Source organism: Notolepis coatsorum (assembly GCF_963971535.1).
Source record: "Notolepis coatsorum genome assembly, chromosome: 12".
Lineage (NCBI taxonomy): Eukaryota > Metazoa > Chordata > Actinopteri > Aulopiformes > Paralepididae > Notolepis > Notolepis coatsorum.
The window spans coordinates 57,913,470-57,924,328 of NC_140176.1; positions in this window are offsets into that span (position 1 = coordinate 57,913,470).

Below are 10,859 nucleotides of genomic sequence, written 5' to 3' on the forward strand. Positions count from 1 at the left end.
CTCGTGGACGGGGCTGGCTAGCTGTCATCAATGCTGTCGGGCATTTGGATTACAACTATTGCTTTTGCTGCTGATCAAGGGAGTTTACAGGGACCGACTCCTGTACCTGGAGTCTCTTTATTCCTTATTGAATCAGACGGAGTACCCGAACATTCCTCTACCCTCCAGGCTTTACACCTCCGGAGGGAACCCATTGTCTCAGTCGGTACCAGTGTTGCCCTATATAATTGCTACTATACAACAGGTGGCGTCAGCTTAGACCCATCGTAGGATTCCTGCTATTCTTAGTGACTTATGCTCTTGGCTGACTTTACGTATATTCTTCGCCATACAAGCGCGACCCTAATTCTCATTCTGTAACCTAACGTTGCCTAATAATAATAAATTACCCTCCAATAGTATTTCTGTGTCAATGCCGTGTTCTTGTGGGTGTTCACCATCTATATTTGATGTACTGTCTGGCCAGTAATTAAAGTACATAACTAGCAGTGGTTTAATCTATCACAATCTTTAATACAGTCAGGGTTTTGTAACCCCTCAGTTAAAATTGGTCCTTCGAGCCGGAGGGTATCAGTGTAATATTTAATATAATATTAATATTAACATAGCCAGCGGTGAACACTCCCCAAGCGGCTCCCCTAAGCTAGAACGCCCGCAGCGCAAACGTCAGCCACCTCCATATCTGGAGGAATTCGCTTTCGTTCTACCCCCTAGCTTATCTAAACGGACGTTAAATACGAATAAAACGGATAGTTTAAGCATGCCCACTCCTATCGACTTGGCGGCCCCGCCAGTAGAGACCCCAGAGGGTTCAAACAAAACTGACTCAGCTCACGGGGGGGACCAAGCAGGACATGACGTGACTATACCTCCCGACAGCGTCACCGGGATAGACCCCGGAGCGCTCCAGGATAAAGAAAGCGCTCCAGGGATAGACCCCGGCGCCCAACCAACCCATGAGCGCGTACCCGAGACAGACCTCGGCGCGCAACCAAGAGAAGAGTACCGCGCTCAGGGGATAGACCTCGGAGCGCGCCAGGAGAACAGGTCTCCACCAAGCCCTGTCTGCACCCGATCACCTCCGTCAGTGTCATCCCCCAGCGAGGCTGACCAGAGACTGGCGCAAGCCTTGATCGCCACGCTGACAGCTTCAACCGAAAGAGACCGACTCCAGGGTGAGCGCGACCAACTCCAAGCACAAGCCCTTAGTGAGCGCGAACACTCTGCAGCGGAACGAGAGCGCCTCCAGGCGCAAGCACTTAGTGAGCGCGAACACTCTGCAGCGGAACGAGAGCGCCGCCAAGCGCAACAACAGAGTGAGCGTGAACATTCTGCACTAGAAAGAGAACGCCTCCGAATGGAAGAGAGTCGCCTCCAGGCTGACGCGGCGATGACCATCAGATTGGAAGAGAGGCGCCTCCAGGCTGAAGAAACCATTCAGCGAGACCGTACCAATGCACAGCGCGAGGCGGAACGAGACCGCGCCAATGCACAGCGCGACGCCGCCAATGCACAGCGCGAAGCGGAGCGGGACCGCCTGCAGGCGCAGATGATAGAACAATTGATCCAGAGGGCTACCCCCCACTCCTCCACGCGGAGCTCCCGGAGATCATCACGACACGGGTCGAGGGCACCTTCCCCTCCCCGACACATCTACACGGGACCCAGCCAGCAGGAAGAACCTGTTCACGTCGCCGAGCCCTCTCCCCGACCAGACTACACGGGACCCAGCCAGCAGGAAGAACCTGCCTACGTTGCTGAGCCCCTTCCCCGACCAGTCTATACGGGACCCAGCAACCGGGAAGATCCCGCCTACGTCGCCGAGAGACTAACTAGAAGACTCCAAGACCTAGCGGAGGAAGAGGAGGGATATCAAGCCCACCAGGACAAACCTACTTCGGACCAGGAGGCCCAGTACAGCCCCGACCTCAGCCCCGAGCCACTGCGTTACGAACCCCTGACCCAAACCAAGGTTGAGTTTAATACACAGTCAGCACCGAGGAGCAGCACCTGGGGGCCCGGCCTCTGGTACCCACCCAGCACTAACCCACGACCCCACGTACGGGGAGACTCGCCCAGGAGGCCTCTCCCCCTACGCTCATCGGTGTCCCAGCCATCCATGGCATCTTACCTTGGCGCACCGACGTTCCCAGACTTTACGCGCGAGGACAGAGCACAGTACACGGAATTACGCATGTGTTTGGAGACTATGATGTCCGATGTCCCCGACGAGTCGTACAAATATGCCATCCTCAAGCATCTCAAGGTGCCCAGAGCGCATAACATAGCGCTGGCATATTCCAACTCAAGCACCCCATACTCCGCGGCTCTGGTGGCCCTCGACCAGCGCTATGGACGCATATGGGATTACGTGATCCAAGAAATACGAGATATCGACCGCCTCCCCCCAGCCAAAGACAATAGAGCACTGGATGACCTCTCTATCAAGGTACAATCCCTCGTGGGGATGCTGGGGTCCCAAAAGGAGAAGGGGAGACATGAACTGTATGCAAATTCTAACGTGGAGCGGATACTGGAGAAGCTCCCTCCAGCCCGTCAAGAGCGTTTTCGGCGGCAGAGAGACCACCGCGACCCCAAGGCCCAGAAGCATCCCTCCTAGACCTAGCTGATTTCCTCGCCAGGGAGGTCAGCAGTCTACGACTGGACACATTCGTGTGGAGTGACTCTAGCCCTAGAGATGGACCGCGGAGGTTCAATGACAACCGCCGGTCCGTGACAGTTATGCACCAAGCCGAGGTTGAGCCACGGCAGACGAGCCACAACACCCACGTCAAGGAGAAGTGGAAGGCTGTCTGTCAGTACTGTGAAAATGAACATTGGCTGTCTCAATGTGACACCTTCAAGAGGCTGACCGCTGACGAGGTGAGTCAGTGGATCAAAGCGAACCGCCGCTGCGCGCGCAGCCATATGGCAGCTGAGTGCCGCCTAAAGAAAAGATGCAGCAAGTGCGACGGCGCCCACCTGGAGGTCCTGCACGACAGCAACAAGCGTCCGCCAGGAAACCAAAGTGGGCCCGTCACGGTGATGTATCAGGCCGAGGCGGTGTCACCACAAACCAGTCCTGGACCCCCCCCTGGTGTCCTGACTGCTACAGCAGACACTGGGAGTCACGGTGCTACTCGGACTACCGCGAGTCGGCACCACTACAGAAGATCCATAGCCCCCCCCCCCCTGGTGTACTTACTGCCGCAGCGGACACTCCATGTCACGGTGTGAAGCCTACCAGAAACTGACCCCCGCCGAAATGGATCAGTGGAGTAGGACGAACACACAGGACCACGCTCGCTGCGATACACTGCGCGAGGCCCACAAGAAAAGACTAGCCCGACAAGGCAACCGACCAACAGGAGTGCTCCACATAGACCCCAAGCATAGCGGGACCCCCCGAGTGCTCATCAAAGTGGTCAGAGTGCTCCTGAGCTACGAGGACAAGGTCATGGACACTTACGCCGTCCTAGACGATGGGTCTGAAAAGACTCTCCTCCTCGCTTCCGCCGCAGCCCAGTTGGGCCTGCGGGGTAACAAAGAAACAATGACAATCCGTACTATTCAGCGAGACCTGAAAACCATAACGGGCAAGAATGTCTCATTCAAAATAGCAGCGGTCGGGCAGCCCGAGAAGCGGTACAGCATCACTAAAGCATTTACAGGCCATAACATAGGTCTGTCAAGCTACAACTACCCCATCCCACAGCTGATGGCGAAGTACGAGCACCTACGCAGACTACCTATACCGCTTATCGACGGCGCCACACCGACCCTGCTCATAGGCTCCGACCACGCGGACCTCATTCTCCCAATTGAGGCGGCCCACATCGGACCCAAAGGATGCCCAGTCGCGGTTCAGACCCGACTGGGGTGGACGCTCCAGGGCCCCCTCTACGGACTTGACAGTCAACCCACGTCTACACGCTGCCTGCACACAAAGGTGAGCGACACAGGCCACTCTCTCGTACAGCCAGTTGAGAGGCTATTGACATTAGACGAGAGGCCTGTGAGAGAACCGTGGGCCCATGAAGAGGGAGTTCCGAACTCCACCCCCCTCAGCTGCGCTCCAAGCGATGTAGCTGACTTCGAACCCAGCACCCCAAGCTACCTCTTGAGGGGGCGGCCGGACCCGGCCCCTCCTCAGACGGGGCACCGGAAGAACAAGAGGAACAGACGGAGGATGTGGAGACACAGCCAAGCACAGATCAACCAGTCTCAGGCCCGCTTCCTCCTAAGCTCCCTACCATCCCTTCCAGCCCGTCAGAAGCGGGTCAAGGACAGGGACCACCTAAAAGTGGACACAGTCGTTATGATCATAGACCAGTCACTACCCCGAGCTATGTGGCCGGCCGGCCGCGTAAGCAAAGTGATCACTGGTGCCGACGGAAAGGTCAGAGCGGCAGAAGTTATTGTCCAGGGGCGGACCTACACCCGACCCGTGGCGAGGCTGATAGAGTTGCAGAGGCTCCCTGACTCCCCTGATGACGATCATGACCCACTGACTTTGTAGATTGCCCTACTCCTCACAACAGATATTGAGCAGTTGACTGGACTATTAATCTGTCTTCCTTTAACTAATTAGGTGCGGACTAATTAGGAGGCGGCTGTTGTGAAGGGCCAGATTAAAGTTGAGAATCTGCCTTTATTGTTTTATATACTTTGGATATTATTTATATATACACGGTACAGTATATCCCTTTACCTGCGTCCAAACCATAGTAATATTTCGCTCTCCTTATTGGATAGCACCCTAGGCTCCAGGCAGTCTCGCACTCAGACAGGTGCAATGGGCGAGTTTCAGGCATGTCAGAACATGCCCGGAGACAGTGTATTGATACCAGACAAGAACTGAGGTTTGGTACTAGATTGTCACTTAAGTATATATGCTGGCGCAGGTGTGCACAGCAGTAGTTCATTCAGTTCGTCTAATCAAGCAGTGTGACAAGTTCGGTAACAGTGAAGTGAGCAACCGTGCGTTTAGAACATGTGCGAATAGAATAGTAAAAGTGTCAGAGTTTATGGAGTAACGTCAAGTTCGACCTAGTTTAATGTGAAGTATAGTACACAGGAGAATCGGCGTCGGCGATTGCAGAACCATTACTGGTTGGATTATATTGATTTGGGACGTGACCACCGGAGAAGAGCATCGTTGATTTCCACTATCGTTTGGGATTCAACCTCGTGAGGATTACAACTCGGGCCTGCCTCGTGGACGGGGCTGGCTAGCTGTCATCAATGCTGTCGGGCATTTGGATTACAACTATTGCTTTTGCTGCTGATCAAGGGAGTTTACAGGGACCGACTCCTGTACCTGGAGTCTCTTTATTCCTTATTGAATCAGACCGAGTACCCGAACATTCCTCTACCCTCCAGGCCTTACACCCCCGGAGGGAACCCATTGTCTCAGTCGGTACCAGTGTTGCCCTATATAATTGCTACTATACAACAGGTGGCGTCAGCTTAGACCCATCGTAGGATTCCTGCTATTCTTAGTGACTTATGCTCTTGACTGACTTTACGTATATTATTCGTCATTCTGTAACCTAACGTTGCCTAATAATAATAAATTACCCTCCAATAGTATTTCTGTGTCAATGCCGTGTTCTTGTGGGTGTTCACCATCTATATTTGATGTACTGTCTGGCCAGTAATTAAAGTACATAACTAGCAGTGGTTTAATCTATCACAATCTTTAATACAGTCAGGGTTTTGTAACCCCTCAGTTACAGTAATAAAAAGTTATAAAACACGATAAAAAGCAACAACTCGAAGATAAAAGAAAGATGACAAGACCCAGTGCACAAAACTCGAGGACGAGTGAGAGAAGAGTGACCCCCGACAAAGAAAATACGACGAAGGGAGAGGTACAACAAGAGGAGATGAAGCAGCAAGTATAACGTTAGGCCACAGCGAGGTCTGGCTGGAGACGGGGCTACAAGCTAACATGGAAGCTAACACGAGGAATATGCAAGTTAGCATTCGGATCAGGCTAGAAGCAATACAGGATGCTAACATGCAAATCAACACACAGGCTGGACTCAAAGCAATACAGAATATTCAGAGGAACATGGAGGCTAATTCAAAAGAAATAAAAACGTTAGACAGCAGCGAAGCTGGAGACGAAGCTACAAGCTAACATGGAAGCTAACACAATGAATAGGCAAGCTAGCATCCGGATCAGGCTAGAAGCAATACAGAATGCTAACGATGCTAACATGCAAACCAACACGCAGACTGGACTCGATGCAATACAGAATATTCAGAGGAGCATGGAGGCTAGTTCGGGAGGAGTGGAACGGACGACCCACAAAAGCGGGACAAAGAGATGCTGGATACAACCGGACCAACCAGGACCGTCCGGGAGGCAAGCACGGAGGTCGCCCAGGCCGGCCAGGATGCGAGCATTGAGGCCACACACACCAACCGGGAGCCGAGCGCCGAGATCAACCAGACCATCCAGGATTCAAATAACGAGATCTCACACACCAAACAGGACTCAAGCACTGAGGTCACACACAATGACCAAGATTCAATACCTATACATATTATTTGATAGTGAATGGATGTTATGATTCGAGACACACTGCAGATAACACACAGACCACTGGGAATACAGACAAGGTAAACACAATAGTTGGGAAAATTGGGACTTGATTCAGGATATAATATAAATAACATGTACTAGACTAAACTGTAGACACTAACACACATGACGCACTACTAAGACGACGGGGAACATGGGAAAAACATTCAGACCTGACCGGGAGCTCTGGAACTGTACTATATGTAAGATAAAAATTCAAGGAAAATGTTGGACAATAATAGGGACATTGGAGAATCCCCATTGGGGAATCTCCATCGTTATAGGAGGGGCCCTCTCCAGGAGGCGTCTATACTTTCCGTAGCCGCATTTCTGCAGGACGCTCTCTGATTGGCCGACGCCAGTTTCTACACTGGTTAGGCTTAGGCACTCTTTCGAAGTTGGTTAAGGTTAAAGTTTGTCTTAGAGCGTGATGGCAAGTTCTTTCGACGGTTAAGCTTAGGCACTCTTTCGAAGTTGGTTAAGGTTAGAGTTTGTCTTAGAGCATGGCGATAGAACGCCAGGTAGTTTGCAGGCTGTTCGACGCGGAAATGGGTAAAAGACACAGCTCGTCACGCGATTGGGCAAACATGTCAGTGGCCAATCAGAGAGCGTCAGTTAGTGGCCAATCAGAGAGCGTCCTGCAGAAATGCGGCTACGGAAAGTATAGACGCCTCCAGGAGAGCCTTACCCCTCCAGCCCGCCAACGGGGGTTGAACAGGGTTAAAAGAATTACCTGGGAAGTGCCAATTGTCTTTAGTTTTTTTTTCTTTCTCAGAGTTATGTTAGAATAGCAGTTGCTTTGAATGTGCACATGGACAATTGTGAAGGACAAGAATTCAAAATGTTGGACATGAAGAGAGGCTTGGAGAATCTCCTTTGGGGGATATCTCCGTCTCTAGGGGGGGGGGGGCTTCTTCAACAGGAGAGCTGATTCCCCTCAAAACCGCCAACGGGGGAAAGAGTGCTAAACATATGGCTTATTTAATAATTTTTCTTATTGTGTTGTCAGTGCTATTCTTTCATAAATGTTTATAGTGATATATCGGCGGATCGAGGGGGGTCTTGCGTGTTGCGGGGTCGGTGGTGGGGTCTTGTGTGTTGTGGGGTCGATGTGCGAGGGGGGGGGGGGTATCTGTGACATGGGAGGTAACAGGCTGGGCTCGGTGGGGGGGGAGCCCCCTCCACTCTTCTCTATTGGGTCTGGCCCAATCAATTCAAGGGACCCGTGTTGCAGGTACCCGGCTCCGTGTATAGCGGTCCTGGGATATGGGGGAGTCCTACTAGTGGGCCTGGGATATGGGGGTGCTCTGATTCTTGGGGAGGCCTATTGGGGGGGTCAGAGCGGATGCGCTTTGCCCAGGGGGGCCTTGTGTGTTGTGGGATCGGTGTGCGTGGGGTGGGGTTCTTGGGGACATGGGAGGTAACGGGCTTGGCTCGGTGGGGGGGAGTCCCCTATCTTCTCCTCTATTGAGCCTGGCCCAAACAATTCAAGGAACCTGTGTTGCTGGGGGCTCGACTACGCGTGTAGCGGACCTGGGATATAGGAAGGTCCCAAACGGGCTTAGCTCGGGGGGGGGGGGGGGGGGGGGGAGACCATGGTTTTGACCCGGAGAGTGGGGTCTTGTGTGTTGTGGGGTCGATGTGCGGGGGGTGGGGTTCTTTGGGACATGGGAGGTAACGGGCTAGGCTCGGTGGGGGGGAGCCCCCTGCACTCTCCTCTACTGGACCAGGCCCAATCAATTCAAGGGACCCGTGTCGCTGGAGCCCGGCTCCGTGTATAGAGGTCCTGGGATATGGGGGAGCCCTATCTCTCGGGGTGGATGACGGGAGGGGGGGTATATTTCTTTATTATTTCTGTTATTTGAATGTATTGTCTGATGTATGTTTGTAAACTAAAACTAAAACTGCAAATACAAATTTGAGTTAAAAAAATAAAAAAAAAAGTCCCAGCAACGTCTTTTCTTTCTCAGGGAACTAAAGAGTTCACAAATAACAGGGTGATTCTACACAACTTCAATCGCTGTGTGATCGAGAGCGTTCTTACTTCCTCCTGTACTATGGTTTGGTAACATCACAGACCAGGAGAAGAAATCTCTGAACAGAATTGTGCGTCTCGCACAATTAATCGGGTTTAGCCTGCCAGCTCTAGAAGAGATCTATGGTGCCAGGCTGCTTTCCTGTGCCTCTGGCATTATCAACGACCCCTCTGGTCACCCAGCCGCAGGCCTCTTTCTCCCCCTCCCCTCGGGCAGACGGTACCGCTCTATCACATGCTCTACCTCTCGGTTTACTAAGAGCTTCTTCCCCAGTGCTGTGCGCAGCCTGAATAACTCCAATGGCTAGTTTTGTATTTTATCCTATTTTGTTTCGGTGTGTTTATTAGTCAGGTTTGTGGAAGTGCTGTTTTTGTGTGTCTGTGCATCATGCACTTTGATTATATGCACTTTTACTGTAATTTGTGCCTCTATGCATTATGCACTTAACTATGATATGCACTTTTAGGGGATGTTGATATCAATTTTAGCATTTGTGCTTTTATACTGTCTGTGTTTTTACATATTTTTCCTGTACTGTTTCTACTCTGCTCCTGTATTGGATTAGTAGTAGACACACAGTGTTTGCTCTGTACCTGTATTCCAATGTGGATTCGTCCATACATGGCAAATTAAATCTTTGACTTTGATCTTTGACATGTCAAAATACTTCCCAAAGTTCAGTGAATACCACGACCACAACACCAGCGGGAGCTCCACAAATCATGTTGAACCCAGATTCGGCTCAAACAAGGGACTAAACACGTTTCGCAATTATGCCACATCAATGTGGAACGCCCTACCCACAGCCGTAAAATAATATGAATCCCTACCCACCTTCAAAACCACTCTCAAAGAGCACCTACGGGAGACTGCAATTCGAAACTGGCCCCTGTAAATGTCCAAAACCAACCCCCTCCAATGTACAGTCCCCCCCCCCCCTACCCAACCTCCTCCAATGTACAGTTTCTTCCCCCTAAGGTGAGGGATGCCTCGGGGTCTTGGCCAAGATTGCAGTGACTGCTCTACATGCACCACCGAAGCCATGGATCAGCTACTTACCGTCATCTGTCCGTGGTCTTGTCAACTGGTCCGTCGACGCGGTTTCATTGCTGGGTTAAGTACTTCTATTCTATTCACATAATATGCTTACTTCATATATCTACTCTATTCACATATATACTCACCACTTGTATCTATTGCTATGTCCTCCCACTACAATCACACGAGCTGTCTAACGCCTGTCCCGTCTCCCTGTGAGTTGCTGTCCTGGAGTGCTGACCGGAGTGTCGGACGTCCCGTGATGAAGGCCGGGAGGATGCGACCCTCTCTGCGTGCCCTCATGTCTCCGGCAGTCTCGTAGTGGTGACCGGAGTGCTGGACGTCCCGTGATGATGTCGGGGAGGTTGCGACCCTCTCTGCGCCGCCCCCTATCTCCCTGTCTCCGAGCAATGACCGGAGTGTTGAATGTGCCGTGATTAAGACGGGGAGGACGCGACCCTCTTTGCGCCGCCCGTGCCTCAAATAAATTCGCTATCAGCTCTATCTTTAATCTTTCAAAATGTTCAGTTGCTATCGCTATCAGCTCTATCTTTAATCTTTCAAAATGTTCAGTTGCTATTGCATGCACTCATCTGTGTTTCACTACACACTTGAGTGCATGCTTATCAACTGTTAGTCTGCAACACTACTATCACCGACATCTAAGAAGGGAGATCCCCCCTTGAATGGCCCTTCTAAGGTTTCTCTCCTCCACACTGCCTGTGGAGCATTTTTCCCTATTGTTAGGTTTTAGTGAGTTTTTCCTTACCTTCGTGTGGGGTATGTCTGGGAGTGCTTGCATTCTTTCATTTATTTGCATTTATTTTAAATTTGTTGGACCTTATGGTGTTCTTGTTCTGTTCTTGACTTATTGTTATGTTTCTTCTTGACTTGTTTAAAGAAGACGCGTACGGCCCATGGGGACATTAACGTGTGTTGTCGGGCCTTACAAATAAATTTGATTTGAAATGTATATACTCTCTTTTTAAGACTCTTTTTGTACTCATAAACAGTACGGTATATTTGTAGATCTGGTATGTCATAAATGTCTAGATGTAACAGTACTGTCTGTCTGTATGTCATATATGTTATGATGAATTGAAAATGGGGGACCCTGATGTAAACAAGACGAAAGTCTTTCTCTGGTCTGCATCCCGACGCCAGACCCGATGATAGTCGGGTTAACTCGCCGG